Source organism: Cibotium barometz, chromosome 5, assembly GCF_041138505.1.
Source record: "Cibotium barometz isolate CiBa-2024 chromosome 5, ASM4113850v1, whole genome shotgun sequence".
Lineage (NCBI taxonomy): Eukaryota > Viridiplantae > Streptophyta > Polypodiopsida > Cyatheales > Cibotiaceae > Cibotium > Cibotium barometz.
This window is the reverse complement of record NC_141050.1, coordinates 17469444-17493794: the sequence shown is the minus strand read 5'-3', so window position 1 is coordinate 17493794 and position 24351 is coordinate 17469444.

The window sequence follows — 24351 nt, the reverse complement described above, 5'->3', positions numbered from 1 at the left end:
TTTTTGAATCCTCAAAAACTTCATAATGAATGTTCTCCGACATCAAGGGATTACTTTGCACGTTCAATGACATCAAATATATTTCTCTCGTGGTTAGAAACCACATGGAGTTCAATGCAACAAGTTCGCGCAACCATTACAAGTATTTAGCAGAGTATTCTATAATGTGGTAAAATTCAATTGACATTACACATATTCTAGGGATAGCTACACTTCCCCCTCTCAAAAAAGTTATTGCGTTCTTCCAAGAACAGTGTACAACAAAGATGATGTCCACATGGACATTATCTATGTGATCCATAGTGTCTACGTACTATTGAAAAATCAAGAGTAATGTGCAAGCAATGAGAGTTGTACAACATATGAGTAACGCTATGGATATCCACATGTCTACCCTGGTTACCACTCTGTGCACTACAACCATGTGACTCAAGAGCCAGCTATGTCTCTATGAACATGTCTTTGGGCTACCGTGCTGATATCTAAATGTTAGTAGCACCATCTAGACACACCTCTACAAGTGTGGGCCCATTGGACACCTCATTAGACAAATCATGGTGGTAAATCATTCTCAATATAGACAAAAATTCGTAAACCATTTTCAACCACTGACAATGGTTTACTACAAAGCAAGAATTGAGAATTCCTTTCTTGTTTAACCGGTGTTTGTATATACATATGCTACGATATGTGGTTTAAGTATGCCTTCAACACACCTTACATAGATAGACAAACAAACTCAATGTCTATACTTTGAGATTGTTATGACATGAATATCACTCATCCAATTTCTGTTTAGTACCAATATATGAAGTCTGACGTATAACATGTCCTTGTTGCCTCCTCATTACAGTGGCAATGTATTACCTATTGTAGACTATGGCTGCAACCACCAACGGTTAGCAAAGTCTATCAATAACATAATCTACATAGTTACTATGCACCACGAAAACAAAATTCAAGAAAGTGAACTTTAGGTGTTTTCCTTGGTCTCCTATACCTCCAAGGTCACAAAAGCCTACGTAGAACATTTGATGTCCCATACCATCAAATGACTATAAGAACTATTGTGACACAAAAAGTGTACCTTCTTTATTTTGGTTGGATAATTCCACATCCCCAAAACCTAAGAGTGATGCAAAATAGCACCATTTGTATAAGGCACAACTTATTTTAATCGGGTGTACACAGTTTAGGATATTAAAAGCTAATCGAAAATTCTATATTACTCACTCTCCATAGTATACCTGTAGAATTAATCTAATAAATCTTGGGATACATGTAGCCCCAATCACTTGGATTGTAAATTTTTACAGAGTTACAACATGAAAATAAAGAAATTCACAATTGATATTTTCCAAGATGACATAACATGTCATAGACACTCCCAATTTATCGAAGAACAAATGGAACATATCATATTCCACATAAAATGGAGTAGCTACGTACTCAAACATAAACATGGTGAATAGCACATAATTAATTTCCTTCAATTTATGTACTCTAAATCTATTTATTTCAAGCCTCGAATTACTACGAATAGATTTCGAGCCTTGGATTATCACGAGCCCCATAGCTTAGGATTGCTTAACGAATCTCAAAAACTACTCAAAATTTCTCAAATCCGAGTCTAAGATCTCTACAAACCTCAGATCTTGAGATTACTACGAATCTCCATAAGATTTCTACAAATCTCAAAAGAAAATTGAAGAGATGAAACATCCTTCTAGCTTTAAAATTATTTAATAGTTTGAGGTAAATAAGGTGGGAAGAAAGCTTCCCACTTTTCCCCTTCCCATAAAATGGGTCAAAACCCGACTCAAAAATCTTTGCAAAAAGGCGAAAGATGTTCCTCAAACTGAATTAATGATTGATATTTCTTTAAGTTATGTAGACTCCTATGTCATTTTGTAAGTCAAGTTTATTTTTATATCACAAACAATAGCAGTTTATAAATCTACAAAGGTCACACGTGTTCTCAATCTTGAAACAAATAGCAAAATTCATGCAATTTTTAAATTTATACATGGAATTCTAGATGTGTTTTCAAAAAACTATGTTTTAAAGCCATTTTTGAGATTTATACATGGAATTCTAGATGTGTTTTCAAAAAACTATGTTTTAAAGCCATTTTTGAGATTTCACACATTTTGGGAGGGAATCTTTTTAGGTAACCCTTGTCAGTTACCTATTTTGCTCGCATCAGTATTAATTATGTGGTGGTGTGAATCAACGCTTATTCTGAAAGCATACCATTTGGCTATGGTTGTGCTTTCATAAAATTTTCACTTTTTAAAAGTTTTTACAATGCTCTGCTTGGTGGGAAAGCTCTTGGAAAGAGCAATTATGTGGTGGTGTGAATCAACCCTAGTTTTGAAAGCATACCATTTGTCTATGGCTGTGCTTTTGACGGATGTCAAGTCACGCTCCTAGTGCTACCGCTATTGTTGCTATTATTTTTGATCTTGGTAGCACCTCTATTATTTTTGATCTTGGTAGCACCTCTACTAGGGATTTATTATGTGATCATATAAGTAAAAAGGAATCAAGAATTAGAGTTAACTCACTAAACCAATTGATTGGTTGGGGGCTTCACTTCTAGATAAAGAAGCAAGCCAAACCTTGAGGTAAGAAGGAATTCTATGGTTTTTGTTAATATTCTCAATGATTTCACTTCTCAACCCCTCTCAAGCTTGAGAAGTTTCTAATTAATTATTTTTAATGCAAATCAAGCTTTCTCTAAGTTTAATAAATAATCAAGAAAAGTTAATCTTTATGCTTATTTAGAATGCTTTTTATGTATGTCTCTCTCTCCCAAAAGAATAGTCATTCCTATGACTTTAGCAAAAGAATGCTTCTTATTGATAAATTCTTAATTCAAAACCAAACTCTAAGATTGTTAAACTAAAGGTTAAGAAAGTAGTATTTATAAGTTTTTATGATAACAAAATAATGGTCAATTATTTTAGATTATTATAAGTAGTTAAAAAACTACTTTAATTGATTCTAAATGTGAAAGAGATAATCCTATCATTTTGGGAAAAAAAGAATAATAGAAATAGATTAATCTAGTAGATGAATCATAATTAAGATTATGATTATGACTAAATTTATGATTTAATTTCATAATTTAGATTTAAGTTAAAGAATAGATCTTCTATCATAATTGTATTGCAATGTCTTATTCTTTTCTAGAAAATTAAAAATTATCACTAATAGCAGCAAAGCTATGGCAAATTTTTTAAAAAATAATACATATCTTATTTTTATGCATAATGCTAAAAGAGGACTTCCTACCATATTCTAGGATTGGACATCCTATGCTAAAAGAATAATTTTCATCATATTCATGGGAAACTAATTTTTAGTGTTTATGCATAAATAATTTAGTTAAAGAAAACAAAAAATTTTGGTAATTTTATTTTTATGCAAAAAGAGGAATTCCCAAGATAATGGAGATCCATGTAATTAAATGGAAAAAGAGAAAATTTTGGAGTATTAAAATAATGGATATTTTTATTTAATTTAAAGAGAAATTTCAGATATTTTTTTAAATCCATGAGAAAGAGGAGTCGGCCTTGTTGCCATATATATAGGCAGTGATGTGTGTGAACACACTAAGGACCGCCGGGGTACTTTTTTCCTCTTTAGGAGGTTTTTCCCCCCTGCTTGTATATACGCCCATCATTCTAGGGCTAACTTATCTTTGTACATTGACACAATCTAATACATTGTGTGTTGTGTGCATTCTTGCTTCTTCTTCTCCAAGCTTTGTGTGCTTTCTTGCAACCCTAATTCCAACAATTGGTATCAGAGCAGGCATCGGCTCCTAGGGCTACGCCGCCAGCACCCTTCGACTCACGTTCTCCGATTGAGGTGAGATTTCACGAGCGCTTGCAGATCTCTATACTCTGTAAATAGGCTCGTAGGACTTTGTGTTCTCAAAATTTGCATCTGAGGTCGTTTCGGGCTCCGTTTTTGCATTTCAAGTTCTGCACAGGTGTTTTTGTCATTTTCTGCAGAAATTTTGACAGTGCAGTTTTATGCAAAATAGGCATACGTATTCTATTGTGGACCGTGCTACATAGCACGAGTTGCTTTCTGTTCAATCTTTGCTTCATTACAGGTAGCTTTTGCATCAGTTTCAGTCAGTGGTGGTGGCCATGGCTGATAACAGCAATGATGTATTTCGCATGTTATCTGCTGATGACAAATTGGATGGAGACAGCAACTACCCACTTTGGGCATACATGATGCAGCATGTTTTGGTTGCAAAAGGAGTGTGGAACATTGTGCAGGGTATGGATGCACGTCCAGGTTCTGTGGATGTAGGATTTGTTGAGGATGTTGCAGGTTCTAGCAGCTCTACTGTTGCTGCTGTTTTACCCACTGTTGAACAAGCTCGTTGGGATGGTAAAGATGCGCAGGCTCATGCCTTGATTACACTTTCTGTCAAACGTAACATCACCCCACATATTCGTTCAGCTAAAACAGCAAAACAGGCTTGGGATATTCTAGCTGGTTTGTATGCAGGTCGTAATAACGAGGCAAAAATCTCTTACATGCGTAAAGAGCTAGAATTGAAGATTATGCAGGAAGATGATGACATGAATGTTTTTCTTGCTGAGATTAAAGATCTCAAAGAATAGTTGATTTCTGTAGGTGAGATTATTCCTGATCATTCTCTTGTGTAGACTGTTCTTGATGCTTTACCTGAGACATATCACACTTTTGCTTCCACGTGGAGACTTCTTACTGTGAGGACAGACCTGATGCTGTCAAGTATGATACTTTAGTCAACAAGCTCTTGCAAGAAGTGCAGTCCAGGCAAAACAGGGCTAGGCAACGTGCAGTTGATCAGGCATTTATTGCTGCCCAGCAGAAAAGAAGTGGTAAGGCAACCCCTTCCACTGTTTCTTCTCCTATTAATAGGTCTGCAACTTCTTCTCCTTCCACAGGTAGCAACAATAAGTCTGAGAAGGCTCTTGATAAAGGCAAGAAAAAGATCAGGTGTAACTATTGTAAGGCAAATGACCATGTCATTAAGAATTGCCCTAAGCTAAAGGCTAAAGAGGCAAAGAAGAAAGAGTTAAATGCAGCCACAATAGCGGATGCTTCTACAAATGCAGATTCTGCAAATGTTGTGCAGGATACAGAATGGGCGTTTAGTGTGTATTGCCAGTATGACCCATCTGTACATGATGCATGTTTGTAGTTTCTGTTGACTCTCATGTATGGTATTTTGACAGTGGTGCTACAAAGCACATTACCTCGCATCGTGATATGTTCACTTCTCTTGAGGCTGTCCCTAATGGGAATACTGTCAAATGTGCCAATAATGCTTCTTACCCAGTGAAGGGAATTGGTAAAATTATGCTTACTGCTGCAAATGGCAGCGCTTTCACACTTTCAGATGCTTTGTATGTGCCAGGGATAAAGAAGAATCTATTGTCTGTCTCTGCACTTGCTAGACTTTGGACTTGTAGTCAAATTTGTGGATGACAGATGTACTGTTCATGATTTGACTTCTGGTGATACGATTATTGTATCTGGCACCTTGTTTCGTGGGCTTTATAGGCTCAATTCTTATGACAAGTGTGTGGAAGATTCAGTAAATGCAGTTTCTGATGAAAAAGCAGTTTCAGATGCAAAACTATGGCATGCTCGTTTTGGTCATCTGAACTTTGCTAGTTTGCTGCGTTTGCAGAAATTTGATATGGTTGCTTCATTGCTCCCTCTTGAGGCACCATTGAAACATGTTTGTGAAGGCTGTATTTTGGGCAAAATGCAACGTTCTGCGTTTCTAAAGGATGGTTCTGTGCGGGCCACTCGCAAATTGCAGCTTGTACATAGTGATGTATGTGGGCCTATGCAAACTCCGTCATTTGGTAAACACTTGTACTTCGTGACTTTCATTGATGATTACTCAAGGCATGCATGGGTATATCCACTGAAGGCAAAGTCCAAAGTGTTTTTGTGCTTCAAACAGTTTATGCTTATGGTTGAAAATGTATCCAATTGTACTGTGGGCACCCTCCGTTGTGATCGAGGGGGGGAGTACATGTCTAAAGAGTTTGATGCATTTCTAGCTAGTCGTGGGATAAAACACCAATGTACAGTGCCGTATACCCCGCAACAAAATGGTGTTGCTGAGAGGAAGAACAGGTCACTTATGGAGATGGCACAATGTATGGTTAAGAGCCAAGCTTTGCCACATGCGTTTTGGCTTAAGGCTGTCATGTGTGCTGCATATGTACTCAACAGGTGTCCCACTAAGGCCTTGCAGTCTATTACTCCATACGAAGCTTGGCATGGTAGGAAGCCTTCTATTGGTCACTTGCGTGTCTTTGGTTGCTTGGCCTATGCTTTAGTGCCTGTGCAACCACGCAGAAAATTGGATGATAAGGCTGTCAAATGCATTTTTGTTGGTTACAGTGCTGAGAGCAAGGGTTACAGATTGTATCATCCACAGTCAAAGCGTATCTTGATTAGTCGAGATGTTGTTTTTGTGGAAGATGCTATGCAACCTTTGTTATCATGTACCAAAGAGTCACGGGATGTATTTGATACGTTGTTGCCTCTATTTACAGGTGGGAATTCAAATGTAAGCCCTAATGAGACATATATTCAGCCTATGTAGATTTCAAACGACATCATAGATCAGCCTATTTCTGATGCAGATTTACAGGATGTAATTTATGAAGATAGGGCTAAAAATGAGCAGGCTAGAGGTATGCCTAAATGGCTGGTGCAAACCTTGCGTGATAGTAAAATTGATGCACCTATGTCTAGTCGTACTCGTTCAGGTTTTCAGCATGCTTGTTATGCATCAGATTGTTATGCTTTGGCTGTGTCTAGTATGTGTGAAGAGGAAGAACCTCTTTCATTTGATGAGGCACAAAAATCAGAAAATTGGTTGGCTGCAATGCAAAGTGAATATGATGCTATAATGAAGAATGGTACATGGTCTTTGTGTGATTTGCCTATTGGTAAAAAGGCCATTGGATGTAAGTGGGTTTTTAAGTTGAAACGAAAGCCAGATGGCAGTGTTGATCGCTATAAGGCTAGACTTGTTGCAAAGGGTTATGCTCAAGAAAAGGGCATTGATTTTGATGAGACCTTTGCTCCCACTTGTCGTATGACTACCATTCGTAGCATTTGTGCATTGGCAGCTCATAATGGTTGGAACGTACATCAGTTGGACATAAAGACTACGTTCTTGAATGGAGATTTGCATGAGGAGGTGTATGTATCGCAGCCTCGTGGTTTTGTTCGAAGAGGGCAGGAAAACAAAGTGTGCAGGTTGAAAAAGGCTTTATATGGTTTAAAGCAAGCTCCACGAGCTTGGTATGAAAAGATACATGCATATTTGACTGCACATGGTTTTCAAAATAGTCCAATAGAAAGCACTTTGTATGCTAAACGTGTGGATGATGTACATCTAATCATTGCTCTCTATGTCGATGACATGCTGCTCACAGGACCAAATGAGAGTCATATTGCTGATTTTAAGGTTGATTTGAATGCCTCTTTTGAGATGTCAGATTTGGGGCATTTGCATCATTATTTGGGGATACAATTTAAGCAGTGTGATGGAGGTATTGCTTCGTGTCAGACAAAGTATATTGAGACATTGTTGCGGAGATTTGGCCTTGAAGACTGCAAGCCTATTGCTACTCCAATGGATACAGGTTTGAAGTTGAGTCTTCATGATGCTGGAGATCACTTTGATGTCACACTCTATCAGACAGCTGTTGGTTGCCTCATTTATGTATGCATTACGTGGCACCATACATCTTGGGTTGTTTTATCCCAAGGGGGGATCGTTGCCGCCAGATTTACATGCTTTTTCGGACTCAGATTGGGCTGGTTGCTATGACACAAGAGTGTCCACAAGTGGTTTTTGTTTCATGCTCGGTAGCTCATGCATATCTTGGTTGAGCAAGAAGCAACCTACTGTGGCCACTTCTAGTTGTGAAGCTGAGTACAGGGCAGCTTTCACAGCTACGGTTGAGTGTGTGTGGCTCAGACGGCTTATGGCTGACTTGGGTGTTGGATAGGCGTCTGCCACCTCTATCTTCACTGACAGTCAGAGCGCATTGGCGGTTGCGAGAAACCCAATTTTTCATGCTCGCACAAAGCACATTGAGGTGCATTATCACTATGTCAGGGAGAGACTCTCAGCAGGAGAGATCAGCTTGGCCTATGTGCCAACACAGGACAACCTCGCCGATCTTTTCACAAAGGCACTTCCTCGTGAGAAGTTCGAAGCTTTCCGCAAAGCTTTGGGCTTGCTCCCCTTTGTGGATTGATCTACTTCGGGCATGGCACTCCCCTATACATGAGTGCCAGCTCTCGTTCACACCATCACTCCCAAGGGAGATTTGGGCTTGCTCCCCTTTGTGGATTGATCTACTTCGGGCATGGCACTCCCCTATACATGAGTGCCAGCTCTCGTTCACACCATCACTCCCAAGGGAGATTTTTTGCCATATATATAGGCAGTGATGTGTGTGAACACACTTAGGACCGCCAAGGCACTTTTTCCCTCTTTAGGAGGTTTTTTTCCCCCGGCTTGTATATACGCCCATCATTCTAGGGCTAACTTATCTTTGTACATTGACACAATCTAATACATTGTGTGTTGTGTGTATTCTTGCTTCTTCTTCTCCAAGCTTTGTGTGCTTTCTTGCAACCCTAATTTCTTTCAGTGTGGCAAAGTGTCTATATAAGGATGTATTCACTCGTTTTAGCTGTCCGGTGGAGCTGGTCAGTTATCGAGGGGGTCATTTTATTAGTAAAGTGATCAGGTGAATGACAAGTTTTTATTTGATTCTTCTCACAAGAAATCATCCCCCTATTATCCGCAAGCCAATGGATTGGCTGAATCAGCCAATAAGTAGATTGTGCGCATTCTCACCAAGCTCGTAAGCAAGCATCAGAAGGATTGGGATGTTAAACTTCTGTCAGCCCTTTGGGCATACTGCACAGCTTACAAAAGGTGGCAACAACTGGATTAACCCCTTTCACGCTGGCTTTTAGCATGGAGGCTATCACACCGGTCGAGTTTGTTGTGCCGAGTTTGCGAATTACAGTGGAAGATAAATTGCCACAGCAGAGTTCTTAGCATACCGACTAGAAGTCTTGAGCTCATTAGATGAAGATCGGCTGGCGGAGTTTTTACTGGGCATAGGAACTCCAGAATCGAAGGAAGCGTCAGGTGGATCGGCACTCAAAGAAAAAGGTTTTTCAAAAAGGGCAGTTAGTTTTTGTGTTAAGGAAAATCCAACCAATGAAAGAAACCAAGTTGAGTGGTTGTTGGTAGGGTAGGTCGCATACAGGGGTTACTTTAACATCAAAATCAGGCTCGATTGCAATTTCCAATGGAGCCATCTCAAAGGGTAGGGTATGAGGATTCAGATGATGTGGAGACCGATGAGGAGTATTCGTATTCAAAAGAATAATTTGAGTCCTCTAGTGACATTGAGGATTCATCTTCAGAGGTAATGGGGGTGAAAATCATGATAACACAATTGGCAGGTATCAAAGCTGCCATAGACAAAGACATCACAAGTGCAGTCTTACTCAAAAGTCTTCCAGGTGAAGAGCATGGTAGAATTGTTACCACTCTAAAAAATCTACCAACATCAGGATTGGTGGAAATTGAAGCTTCTCTCTTAGAAGAGGAAAGAAAGATCAAGCAAAGAAATTTCAGCTCCATCTATAATGAGGGGGGCTTACTTCACGAAGCAGAAGTAGAAGGGCTACACCAACACCTGGAATTTCTCCAAGGGCTTCACCAACAAAACCAATAATGGATGTGGATTCCATGGTAAGAAGAATCATAATAAGGAAGAGAACTATTTTTTGAAGAAAAAGACCAAAGCTTTGATTGTTAAAGATAATCAAAAAGAAGATGACAAAATGGAGGCCTCAACGGAAGAGGCCAATCTTATGGTTGACTCAAATTGGGCTTTTTAGGCTACTCTTGCTACTAAGGACCTCTTGGCCTGACATTTGGCAGGCAACCTCCAACTAGGATTTGTATCAATCCTATGGCTGTTAGATATCTAATGTATCCAAATATGTATCACTTGTTAGAACATCTACGTATCTAACATTGTATCAATTCCTAGGCATTAGAACATCTATTGTGGGGGGTTTGTTGGAGATAACACATGTTCTCTAGTCGTTAATCATTGTACGGGTTCCAAAGTCAAAGGGTAGCTTGTAGCCGAAGTGTGTAATTACGTGTGAATACTCCTTATAAGTGTATATGAATGTGTGTTTATGTCTAAACAGCCCTCAGGGGGTTCACCTAAACATATGTAAGTATAGCACGTGAGTTTAAATGAAGGGGTTTTTTAATTTAAAATTTTAAGGAAAATTTACATAAATATATTCATAGAAGGGGAATTTTTAATCGATTTTGGAAAAAAATCCGTAAGTCTATAAAGAAAAAGGGGTGATTTTGCACGTGATACATAGGGTTTCTTAGTAGTGTATCCCCTGACACACGGCCTTTTAGGCTTAGATTTGATATTGTGCAAGTGTGCAGGAAGTTTCCCTAGGTAGACTAGTCCTTGGTTTGATTGAGTCACAAGATACGTTCCTATAAAAAGCATGTACTGGGTGGAGGTTTAATACATCAACCAAATCTTTATTGAGTCGTACGCTCTTATCTCTCTCTTCTTCCACACACCAATGGAGATCTTTTGACCTGCCATAGCTCTTCCCTTTCACCTCTCAAGTTTTGGGCTCATACCATCATGAGAGATTCAACCCAACCTTGTGTAGATGGTGATGTGTAATTTTCATGATATTGTTTATGCTATGGCTTCTGTGTTTGGTTTGATCAAGGCCTATGTCTATGTTTATGTTGGTTGATATGTTGATGTGTGACACTTTCATTTCAAATTTTTAAGGAGAATCTTCACATACATAAAGATAAGGGTACATACTATATGGGAAAGTACTCTCCTAATATAACACACAAGGTCGGTCCATAATGTGAACCTGACTACATGACCTCGCACTATAACTATGCCGCAACTCTAGTGAACAAAAGTGGCTGTCACACACAACTTGTAACCCACTTGCGGCATATCACCCATAATCTCACCAACCATGGAAGTCGCATAAGTGTGGAGCTATCATCCTTGCGTGTCATCCATATCTGCACTAGTTGAGCTCGATATCTCAACAATCATCATGTATCTTCATGCTTAGGGATCAAGCATTGGTTCCATGCTACTAGAAAAAAGCGATATCGGCATTGAGGATTGGATTGGATTGGCAGGTTAGTGGGCCGTGTTGATTCCACGTGATGTGGAACTGTGATCCACTTATCATTATTAGGTGTGTTAACTAGTGTATGAGTTTAAACATTAGTATACATGTATGTGTAAGCATTTGTGAGTTACCCATGGAGGCAAGTGGCCCACCGTGGTTAAAGAGAGGCAATGTTGCCAATATTGTGTTGGGTAATAGTAGGTGTTCTCCTAGGTTAGAATGACAGTAGTAGTTAACAATGATGAATGACAAGATTTCACCAAGTTTTGATGCTATGGTTAGGTGTCATGTGAGCTCATTATTTGCTTCATTGTGGGAGGGATCATGTGTGCTCTCTGTAGTTGCTTGTGGGAATAAGCTCCAATAGGAGGAGGAGTTAGCATGTGTGTGTGTGCACCAATCATTGTTTGCAAAGATTATGTCTTTTAAATGTGTGTGAGGTGTGTAAAATGATTAGATCAATGTGATGAAGTATGAGTAGGATAGATAAGATTGAATGATGTAAGGGATGAGGTCAAATAAGTGATGTTATGATGAGCCTTTAAGGATATATATGGTGTACTTGACAGAAATTCAAAAAACAAAAGAAAAAATAGTAAAAAGAGGAAGAAACCTCCTTCAACTTTGCTTGGTGATGGTAAATAAACTAGGGCCATGACCTTACTAGTTTCTATATACATTCATTGTACCTACAAGTAGCTTGCGATGCAAAATTTCATTTCCTGTTTTTAAATGATTTTAGACCTTTTATTATCCATCGAATGCAATCACTTGAGAACACTTGCCAGATTGCACGTCTAAATGCATCAATGGGATGTAGGGTTATTGCTCATAGGTTTGCCTTGAATATCTAGGACTAGCTCACATTCATCAACCAAGCATGAGCCTTTTCATCCCTCTTCGCCTCTTTCGCATTCACCAAATACAAGCAACTTTGAGCAATGTAACCATCCAAATAAGGCAACTCTTGTCTGCTCTCAAAAACCAAATGCAGAAAGAGCTTGTGCCTCCTGCTTAACATAGGGATGGATACCCGATTTTTATGATGCAAGGCATACCCATTTGCTCATATGATTCGACAAGAAAGCCCTAGTAGAGGTGCTACGATGCTCGAAAATAATAGCAACAACAAGAGAAACTCAACTATCCCTTGGGCACTTACTAGGTTAAGAATGCATGAAGCGATGGTACACAATTTATGCTTCGGGCACTGGGTAAAGGGTCTCATGTCATCATGAATAAAGCATGGAAAGGTGGTGGTTGGGTACACTCCAAGCACTCTAAGTCTTGACTCCTTTTTGCTCATATGATCCGACAAGAAAGCCCTAGTAGAGGTGCTACGATGCTCGAAAATAATAGCAACAACAAGAGAAACACTAGGAGCGTGACTTGACATCCATCAAAAGCACAACCATAGCCAAAATGGTCTGCTTTCAGAACAAGGGTTGATTCACACCAGCACATAATTGCAGAGAGAATGATGTAGGCATGAGACTAACAAATAATAACACGAGGGCATGCCCAGGCTAAGGCTATGGTAAAGAAGCATACACCAAGACAAAGCAAAATTTCGACGGAGGGGCTCAGGCCAGCGTGGAAACCTAATCCTTCACAGGGTCTGAGGTGGGCGGTTGGGCTAGACCACTTCACGCCATCTTCGTCATCGCCAAGTATAAAAGGGTGACCCCCGCAAATTATTAACCCTAAAACCACAACCAGCCAATGGCGCATGTGGGATAACTCCGCTCAGAAGGGGATCATCAGAACCGTGGGGTTGCAAACCCTCCTACGAGTCGCCATTCAAATCATCCCTATACCTCTCCAAGCCTAAGCCTAGCCTAGGCTTAGGCTATGCAAAGTGAGAAAATGAGTTTTGCTGCTAGGGGCATGTTCCTACGCCTTTATTTGATGAATCACCGAGGGGAGGGGGGGAGAGTATCCTTTCCTCCAACATCGTGTGGAGTATGAAAGGGTGGGTTGTTTCAAAGACATGGATCTCTCTCTCTCTCTCTCTCTCTCTCTCTCTCTCACACACACACACACACACACACACAACAACAACAACAACAACAACAACATCAACGAGAGGGAGATCATGTTCTCTATCCCTGGTTGGGCAACTTCCCCCTTCCCCTCTTCCCAATTCATCTCTTCACAACACAAGAGAGAGAGAGAGAGAGAGAGGGAGGGAGAGAGGGAGCAAGGTATGCATGAATTTGTTGCCAAAAAAAAAAGAACAAGCATACTATTCTAAAAGGTGACCAAAGAAATAGCCTTGTTTTTCTTGAGTAATGTGAGCAAATCGATATTTGGTCACAATGGCCACCACCCCACTTTCTCCATGGACTCGTATTCATGATCTATACTATAGGTACGCAATCGGCTTTGCCCAATAAAGCGAGGCATGTATTTCTCATTTAGCATAGATATGGAAGACTTTGTGATGACTCTATTGTTCCTTTTAATAACCCCATTTTATTATGGTGTGTATGCTCGTGTAGCATGTCCATGAACGACTTGCTCCTTTAGAATACCTCGGACATGTACTCTCCTCCTCCACCTCCACCTCCATTTTACCAACAATGTTTGGAACTCCTCAAACCACTCAACACCTAAATTTAGCCTTCAAAGACCATATCCATGTCTTTCGGGCTAAGCCTTGCCCACCCATGCTGGCTTAGCCGCCTTATACCATGTCAAGAAGCTAATGACCTCCTCTTTGATCACATCTCCTCATAGCCCTACTTCACGACACCCTTAATAAGAGTGAGAACATATGGTACCCTCAAAGGCCTCTGTCTTCCACACCTTATTGGCCAGGTCATCATTCTTCTAAGGTCACTACTTAGTACATTCCTCTACTATCTTTTGTTTGTGGCATCTGCCACTCCCATATTCCACTTCCACACCGAGAAAGTACATAAGAGCACTACAACATGAACACATATTCTCTGCCCCCCCTCTTCTTTTGTCTGTTTAGCTCCGCTCAGAAGGTGATCATTAGAACTGTGGGGTTCCAAACCCTCCTACGAGTTGCCATTCAAATCATCCCTATACCTCTCCAAGCCTAAGCCTAGGCTAGGCTATGCAAAGTGAGAAAATGAGTTTTGCTGCTAGGGGCATGTTCCTACGCCTTTATTTGATGAATCACCGAGGGGAGGGGGGAGAGTATCCTTTCCTCCAACATTGTGTGGACTAGGAAAAGGTGGATTGCTTCAAAAACATGGATCTCTCTCTCTCTCTCTCTCTCTCTCTCTCGTGTTGTATAGAGATGAATTGGGAAGAGGGGGAGGGGGAAGTTGCCCGACAAGGCATAGAGAATATTATTTCTCTCTCGTTGATGTTGTTGTTGTTGTTGTTATGTGTGTGTTTGTGTAGAGATGAATTGGGAAGAGGGGGAGGGGGAAGTTGCCCGACAAGGCATAGAGAATATTATTTCTCTCTCGTTGATGTTGTTGTTGTTGTTGTTATGTGTGTGTTTAGTTATTATTTCTCTCTCGTTGTTGTTGTTGTTATGTGTGTGTTTAGTTATTATTTCTCTCTCGTTGATCAACGAGAGAGAAATAATAACTAAACACACACATAACAACAACAACAACAACATCAACGAGAGAGAAATAATATTCTCTATGCCTTGTCGGGCAACTTCCCCCTCCCCCTCTTCCCAATTCATCTTTGATGGCGGAAGTAACCTTTTAGAACAGTATGCTTGTTCTTTGTTTGGCAACAAATTCATGGATAACTTGCTCTCTCTCTCTCTCTCTCGTGCATTGTGAAGAGATGAATTGGGAAGAGGGGGAGGGGAAAGTTGCCCAACAAGGGATAGGGAATATGAACTCGCTCTCGTTGATGTTGTTGTTATTGCTGTGTGTGTGTGTGAGTGAGAGAGAGAGTGAGAGAGAGAGAGAGAGATGTCTTTGAAGCAACCCACCTTTTCCTAGTCCACACTATGTTGGAGGAAAGGCCCCTCCCCCCATCAAATAAAGGTGTAGGAACATGCCCCTAGCAGCAAAGCTCATTTTCTTGCTTTACATAGCTTGGAGAGGTATAGGGATGGGACTCGTAGGAGGGTTTGCAACCCCACGGTTCTGATATTGGCCGGTTGTGGTTCTAGGGTTAAGAAGCTGCGGCGGTCAGACTGTTCTTGGATCTGACGAAAATGGCGTCTAGCCCGACCGTCAATTTCCGACTTTGTGAAAAACGAGCTTTCTACGCTGGCCTGAGCCCCCCGGCGTACTTTTGCTTTGTCTTGGTGTATGCCTCTTTACCAGTAGCCTTAGCCTGGGCATGCCCTCGTGTATTTATTTGTTAGTCTCATTCTCTCTGGCTTTCATCAAATTTCCACTTTTTCAGATGCAATAACTCTGCACGGTGGGAAAGAGCAATTATGTGGTGGTGTGAATCAACCCTTGTTCTGAAAGCAGACCATTTTGGCTATGGCGGTGCTTTTGATGGATGTCAAGTCACGCTCCTATTGCTTTTGTTGTTGTTGCTATTATTTTTCGAGCTTGGTAGCACCTCTACTAGGGCTTTCTTGTAGGATCATATGAGCAAAAAAGAATCAAGACTTAGAGTGCTTGGAGTGTACCCCCTTTCCATGCTTTATTCATGATGACATGAGACCCTCTACCCAATGCTCGAAGCATAAATTGTGTAACATCGCTTCATGCATTCTTAACCTAGTTAGTGGCCAAGAGATAGTTGAGCATCTGCAGATGCTTATCCCACCATCTTTATGAACGCTCAAGGGATAGTTTAGCATCTGCAAATGCTTATCAATTGATCTCCACACATGGCTGACATATAGAAGTGGGGGTAACGGGTATGCCTTGCGTCATAAAAATTGGCTATCCATCCCTATGTTAAGCAAGAGGCACTAGCTCTTTCTGCATTTGGTTTTTGAGAGCAAACAAGAGTTGCCCTATTTGGATGGTTGCATGGCTCAAAGTTGCTTTATTTGGTAAATGCGAAAGAGGCGAAGAAGGATGAAAACGTGTACGGATTAGGTCAGGAGCAGCAGCAACAATGAGCAAGAGCTTCCTTGATTGAAGTCCTTAATCTCTCTGCATCATCTGCAAAGGCTCATGCTTGGTTGATGAATGTGAGCTAGTCCTAGGTAGTCAAGGCAAACCTATGAGCAATAACCTTATATCCCATTGATGCATTTAGACGTGCAATTTGGAAAGTTCTCAAGTGGTTCAAAAAGCCATCATGAGGTCTAAAATCATTTAAAAACAGGAAATGAAATTTTGCATCACAAGCTACTTGTAGGTACAATGAATGTATATAGAAACTAATAAGATCGTGGCCCTAGTTTATTTACCATCACCAAGCAAAGTCGAAGGAGGTTGCTTCCTCTTTTTTCTGTTTTTCTTTTGTTTTTTGGATTTTTGTCATCTTTCGTCCTTATTTATTTAAACTTACACACTCTCACTTGATTACTATTCTTGAGCCATTTTCAAATGCAATTAGTGAGGCCAAGTACACCATGTATAGCCTTAAAGGCTTATCATAACATCACTTCTTACATCACTCACTTGACCTCATCCCTTACATCATTCAATCTTATCTATCCTAGTCATTCTCTATCACACTAACCCAATCATTTTACACTCCTCACACACATTTCAACGATTTAATCTTTGCAAACAATATTGGTGCACACACAAACATGCTAACTTGTGCTCCTATTGGAGTTTATTCCCACAAGCAACAACAAAGAGCACACATGATCCCTCCCACAATGAAGCAAACAATGAACTTACATGCCACCTGACCATAGCATCAAAACTTGGTAAAATCTTGTCATTCATCATTGTCATTCTAACCTAGGTAAACACCTACTATTACCCAACACAATATTGGAAACTTTGCCTCTCTTTAACCATGGTGGGCCACTGCCTCCATGGGTAACTCACAAATGCTTACACATACATGAATACTAGTGTCTCAACTCATGTACTTTCCCCTATAGTATATACACTTATCTTTATATATATGAAGATTCTCCTTAAGAAAAAAATTGAAATGAAAGTGTCAGGACCTTTGTACCACTTGAGAAAATTACCTCTACACATATCAACAAACATAAACGTATACATAGGCCTTGAGAAAATCAAACACAAAAGCCATAACATAAACAATATCCAGAAAATTAAACATCACCATCTACACAAGGTTGGGTTGAATCTCTCCTGATGATATGAGTCCAGAACTTGAGAGGTGAAAGGGAAGAGCTATGGCGGTCAAAGAACCCCATTGGTGTGTGGAAGAAGAGAGAGAGAGAGAGAGAGAGAGAAGAGCGCACGACTGAATAAAGATTTGATTGATGTATTAAATCTCCACCAAGTACATGCTTTTTAAAGGAACGTAGCCTTATCTTTTGACTTAATAATCTACCAGGGGAAAATTCCTACACACTTGCACGATATCAAATCCAAGCCTAAAAGGCTGTTTCTTGCGGTATGCAATACTAAGAAACCCTATGTATCACATGCAAAATGACCCCTTTTTCTTTATAGACTTATGGTTTTTAAAACCAAAATCGATTAAAAAATCCCTTGTGTAAATATATTTTTCTTAAAATTGTAAATTAAAAAATCCCTTCATTTGAACTCACATGCTATACTTACATATGTTTAGGTGAACCCCCCAAGGGTTACTTTCACATAAACACACACTCATATACACTTGTAAGGAGTGTTCACACGTAGTTACACACTTCGGCTACACTTTGTCTTTGGAACCCGTACAACTATAAATGACTAGAGAACATGTGTTATCTCCAACAACCCCTCTACAACAGATGTTCTAATGCCTAGGGATTGATACAATGCTAGATACGTAGATGTTCTAACAAGTGATACATATTTGGATACATTAGAGATCTAACAGCCATATGATTGATACAAATCCTAGTTGGAGTTTGTCCTGTTGTTATGGGTGTGTACTCATATGGTGACCCCTCTTTTACAACAGATGGCTAGGGTAGTGGTGGTAGCTCGATGTTGCTTAGTGTTTTTGCTGGCTTGAGATCTCCTTGATTTTTCTTGTTGCTTTCTTTGTTCTTCATGTCGATGTCGTGTCCTTCTTCACCTTGTTGATTTCTTCTTAGTTCTTGGTCTTTGCTCTTTGGCTCTTTGATAGCTTCTTTGGTGTGGACGTCGTTCTTCTTGTTGCCACTTGAAGTTTGGTTTATGATTTCCTTATGTGCCTTTAATGCATTTAGTGTGGATGCCATGATGTGTGCTATGGTCATCTCATGCACTTGTGCTTTAGAGATGCTTAGGATTGTGATTTGTGCCTTCATTTTTTACTTTGTGAGATGCTTGATTTGCCCAAGGATATGTGACCCTTCCCAAATGAACTTCCCAATGTTTTATTAGAGGGTCTTACATAGTGTATGTACTCTCTTACAAGATTAAGTGTGCAAAGAATGATTTTCAAGTTTGAGTGCAATGATTAAGATGCAAGGGAAGAAGTGATTAAACTTGATATGTTTGGTTAACCAAAAACTATTGAAATCATGCAAAGTGCAAGATTATGCAATGATAGAGGATATTAGTGGATTAGAATGCAAATGGATGTTCCCTAATCCAAAAGAAACCTAAATGTTTCAATTTTGATACCCAATGAACCCAATTTCTACCAATCATTGTTGCTAACATTTGATAGAGATTAAGAAGGCTTAATTATGATTAGCAATACAATGAGGTGGAGGGAAAGGTTGAGCTTGGATAGCTTGAAGTTTAGAGGGCTTTTAGCATAGGATCTTTACCATGAATGTAATAAAGTTTCTTGAAGCAAGAAATCCAGCTAATATTGCACAAAAACTGTGGAATGAGCTTGCTCAACCCGTCTATTTATCTGCTTCTCCCCATGTCGCTACTACACCAATGCTCACAAGATTTGAGCTATGGAGTGCTTGGGTAATGGGTTGCAATCTCCTAAGAGGGCTTGCCCTAATTTGATGCACACTCAGTGAATGGCTCAAATAACCAGTTTGTAGAAAAACAACGATTTCATGCAACGCGGCCGAGTTTTCTTAAATCCTTCGGAATGTGAGGTCGGCTTGATGTGGAGGAGCTGTGGCTTGTACAGCTTGAGCAATGGCAAAGGGAATGAGGAGAATGGAGCTTGGCAAATCTAGGCCACAAAGGGGGCAAAAAGATAAGATGATGATTAGTGAACTTGATGATGAGATTAGTACTAATTATATAGAGATTAGCTAATAAGAAGTTATGGGGAGAGGGATGACTTTGATACCATGTCGAAATCCATGGATCAAGCTCTCTACTAGCAAAACATCTACCTAATCAAGCCTAATATTATACTAATTAAACATGAGTGATGTGATAAATCTAAGGTGGATGTAATCTAAGTTTACTCATGATGATGAGTGTGTGCAATAGACTCAAGCACAATTAGGTTACAAGATTAAGACTTATACTCATAAAGAGGCTTGAGATGTGTGCAAGTGATACGATTTCATTGCTTGAAATGGTGCCCTTTTATATGAGGAGGTACACCCTTGGGCTTGTACAATAATGTGGGATATATCCCTTTGCTCATGTGGCTTCATGCTATGCTTTGCACTTTCTTGGCTACTCAACTCACTCCCTATCTCTTCCTTGTGCTCTTTGGCACCACATTTCTCAATAGGTTTCTTGTCACTATGCATAATTCAGGGTTTCCTTACATCAATCTGTGTGGAATTACATATCCCTTTTACATTGCCATGCTGAGAGGTTTCCTTATACTCTCATGGTCTGGTTAGATGTATGTCTTGCTGCCTCCCACTTGTCAAATTTATTCTATCAACCCACTCCATTGTTGATTCCACCTTGTCAGCTTAACCATTGACCAAGGTTTCTTTTTCAGATGTATTAGCCTTTGAAAATCTCTGAAAATTTTTGAAATTAATTCTTGGAAAAAAAATTCTGATTTTTTTTTAGAGATTAATTCTGAAAATTTTCAGAGGTTTCTTTTTCTCTTGAGGCTTAGGCTATGGTCTCTTGATAACATAGCCTTGGCCTCCCAAGCCCCCAAGCCTCCCTTGAGTGTGCCCCATGCCCCTATTATATAGGAGGGCCCTCAAGTGACTCTTGACTCTCCATTTCCCATGTGTGAACCTTGGATGCCTGAACCTAACCTTAACCCATAAGGTTAGTCCTAACCCATGCTCCACTAGAGCTTGTTCCCATGCCCCATGCTCACAAGCCTAATGTGGGTTAGCCTCCTAGTATATGTACACATAGAGCTTGTTCCCATGCTCCACTAGAGCTTGTTCCCATGCTTCCATGCTCCCATGCTCACAAGCCTAATGTGGGTTAGCCTCCTAGTAGTATATGTACACATAATGTGCATATAATAGTAAGGCTGCCTAGGAGACAACAACAAGAGTTGGTTTGTCGCAATTGTAATGAATGTGGCCATGGTATGTATAATTGTCCGCACATCCTAGGTGAAATCTAGGTGAGCCTTATTCTATCTATCATGTTCTAATTCCTCGAAGGGCTAATATGCCAAGAAATCCATCTTTGTAAGGAGGGAATCAAGATAGGGGGAATAATCCTCCACGTAGAGAATCAGTGGAGATGATTGCACCTATTCCACCTTTACCAGATAGGGGGGTACATGTAGTGGAGTTGGAAGAAAGAGATAAAAAGCAAGAGGAAATAGAACAAGAAGAGGCAATGGAATGTTTTTTTGGGAAGACAACACGAGCCTATAAGCAGTTAGAGAATAAGGAATCATCCGATGTGACACAAAAGAAGAGAAAAAGAGAAGATGTTGGCGGAAGGGAGTATTGGGTTATTAGATTTTATTCTTGGCCATGGAGTGGTGGACCATACAATTGGAGAGAAGATATGAGCAAGCAAGGACCTAAAATTCATTAACCTCGGGTTTTTGCTTTGTGTCCGCAGAGAGGTAAGGAGGAAATAAATAGAACTACGAGCATCAAAATTACCAGAAAGAGGAGTGAGCAAGCCTGGCCTGCTCCTATTGTTCTCATAACATCATTGGAGGTCCAAGAAATGTCGTCTTCCCACTTTGGATTGTGTGATTAAGGGACAAACGGTTTCCAAAAGGTCTTAGTAGAGGTGGAGCCAAGATCTTCTTAATGATGGAACCTTTAATGCATCAGTTGGGACTAAAGGTACATGAGGCTTCTCCAATAAAGGTGAAGATGGAAAATAATGTTGGATTAGGGAGAAGATGCTCTGCACACTCACACAGACATACACGCACATACAATGATAGACAAGCTCAGAAAGCGAGAGAGACGAAGCTCGATCCTGGAAATTAATCGATGATAATGATATGAAATGAGTGGAGTAAAAGAGTACTATAGCTGTTGCCCTAGGGCTGACATGGCTAACACACAAGAGTGTGTTCACATGGGAAAAAAAAACCCTACCAGCACAGGGTAAAAAAGTGCTCGTGTGTAGGGTTTGAACGTGTACAAGGTGTAGCAAAAACTGGGTAAACCCAAATCAAGGTAAAATGTTGGTAGAAGACGGCTATCTAATACCAAGAGCTGTCAATTGACGACGGAGCCATACACATTCTTAAATAGCTGTGAATGCTACTGTACTCAGATTCACAACATGAAGTGGCTTCTATCAAAAATAGTTACCACGGATTGACACTTTAGTGTCAGGTCTTCACATGCAGAATACCTTTCAGTGGAGGCGGCAAGCATAAAGAAAATGCATTTATACTTCACTGCATGCCAATGTTAAAGTTGGGGCAATGTGGAAATTTTCTCATTGTGACACTGCATACTGAATTTCAAGATGGGTACTGCATTTGTAATAAGGCATCCGATAGTTTATTGATAATAAGTAGCATCAAAAAGCATCTGTAAGATAGTTGGAGCCGTCTCCCCTTAATTGGTATAAATTGGATACCCAAATAGTTATGCAAAAAGTCCAATGTCTACAATTGCAAATGCATGTTGTAACGTCACGAGAAAATCATTATGGCCATTTTCTGCTAAATCTATAGAATGTCAGCAGGAGCAGAAGGCTAAATGCATGACTGTAACCCCCAATCATCAGTTTCCAAGCATCAAGAAGAGAAGGTGGCTGCTCATGTAATGTGGAAGCAGCAAGGGTGGGATCAATAAAATAAGATGTATGACTAGAGGCAGCGCGTGTCCCACTGCTCAACAGGAGATCACAATGGCTGCATCCTCTTTAGTTAACGCATCACCATGTCATTAGAGCAATATGGGACAGTTGGGTTGCTGAATCTGATTGAATGGCAGAAGTAGTAGAGGACGGATTTAGAGCCAAAACAGGCTCAACTGAGTCAACAAAAACAGATAATGTGAGCATTGTGAATAACAGCAAGAGATAAACTATCAAGGTCCACTGAATGCTAATACATTTGAAAATGGTCAATGGTAAAGCCGACAAAGTGGAATCAACAATGGAGTGGGTTGATAGAACAAATTTGACAAGTGGGGGCAGCAAGACATACATCCAACCAGACCATGAGAGTATAAGGAAACCTCTCAGCATGGCAATGTAAAAAGGATAGTAATTCCACACAGATGGATGTAAGGAAACCCTGAATTATGCAGTGGACAGGAAACCTATTGAGAAATGTGGTGCCAAAGAGCACAAGGAAGAGATAGGGAGTGAGTTGAGTAGCCAAGAAAGTGCAAAGCATAGCATGAAGCCACATGAGCAAAAGGATATATCCGACACTGTTGTACAAGCCCAAGGGTGTACCTCCTCATATAAAAGGGCACCATTTCAAGCAATGAAATCATATCACTTGCACACATCTTCAAGCCTCTTAAATATGATGAGTACAAGTCTTAATCTTGTAACCTAAGAGTCTATTGCACACACTCATCATCATCTCATGAGTAAACTTAGATTACATCCACCTATGATAAATAGACGGGTTGAGCAAGCTCATTCCACATTTTTTGTGCAATATTAGCTGGATTTCTTGCTTCAAGAAACTTTATTACATTCATGGTAAGGATCCTATGCTAAAAGCCCTCTAAACTTCAAGCTATCCAAGCTCAACTTTTCCCTCCACCTCATTGTATTGCTAATTAAGCCTTCTTAATCTCTATCAAATGTTAGCAACAACGGATTAGTAAAAATTGGGTTTATTGGGTATCAAAATTGAAACATTTAGGTTTCTTTTGGATTAGGGAACATCCATTTGCATTCTAATCCACTAATATCCTCTGTCATTGCATAATCTTGCACTTTGCATGATTTTAATAGTTTTTGGTTAACCAAACATATCAAGCTTAATCACTTCTTTCCTTGCATCTTAATCATTGCACTCAAACTTAAAAATCATTCCTTGCACTTAATCTCGTAAGAGAGTACATACACTACCATAGAGACTTATCACAAGCTCATGGTAAGACCCTCTCATAAAACATTGGGAAGTTCATTTGGGAAGGGTCACATATCCTTGGGCAAATCAAGCACCTCACAAAGTAAAAAATGAAGGCATAAATCACAATCCTAAGCATCTCTAAAGCACAAGTGCATGAGATGACCATAGTACACATCATGGCATCCACACTAAATGCATCAAAGGCACATAAGGAAATCATAAACCAAACTTCAAGTGGCAACAAGAAGAATGACGTCCACACCAAAGAAGCTATCAAAGAGCCAAAGAGCAAAGACCAAGAACCAAGAAGCAATCAACAAGATGAAGAAGGACACGACATCGATATGAAGAACATAGAAAGCAACAATAAAAATCAAGGAGATCTCGAGCCAGCAAAAACACTAAGCAACATCGAGCTACCACCACTACCCTAGCCATCTGTTGTAAAAGAGGGGTCACATATGAGTACACACCTATCTTATCATCTTGTTTATTGTGTGTATCATACCTAACCACCTGAGAGTAGCTAGTTGAGCACTAGGGGGGTAATGATCGTTTTGTAACTCAGAGTAGCCAATGGAGCACCTATGGGGGATAATGATTGTTGTAACTCACACCCAACCACCTCTAAAAGTAACCCAATGGAGCACCTATGGGGGATAATGATTGTTGTAACTCACACCC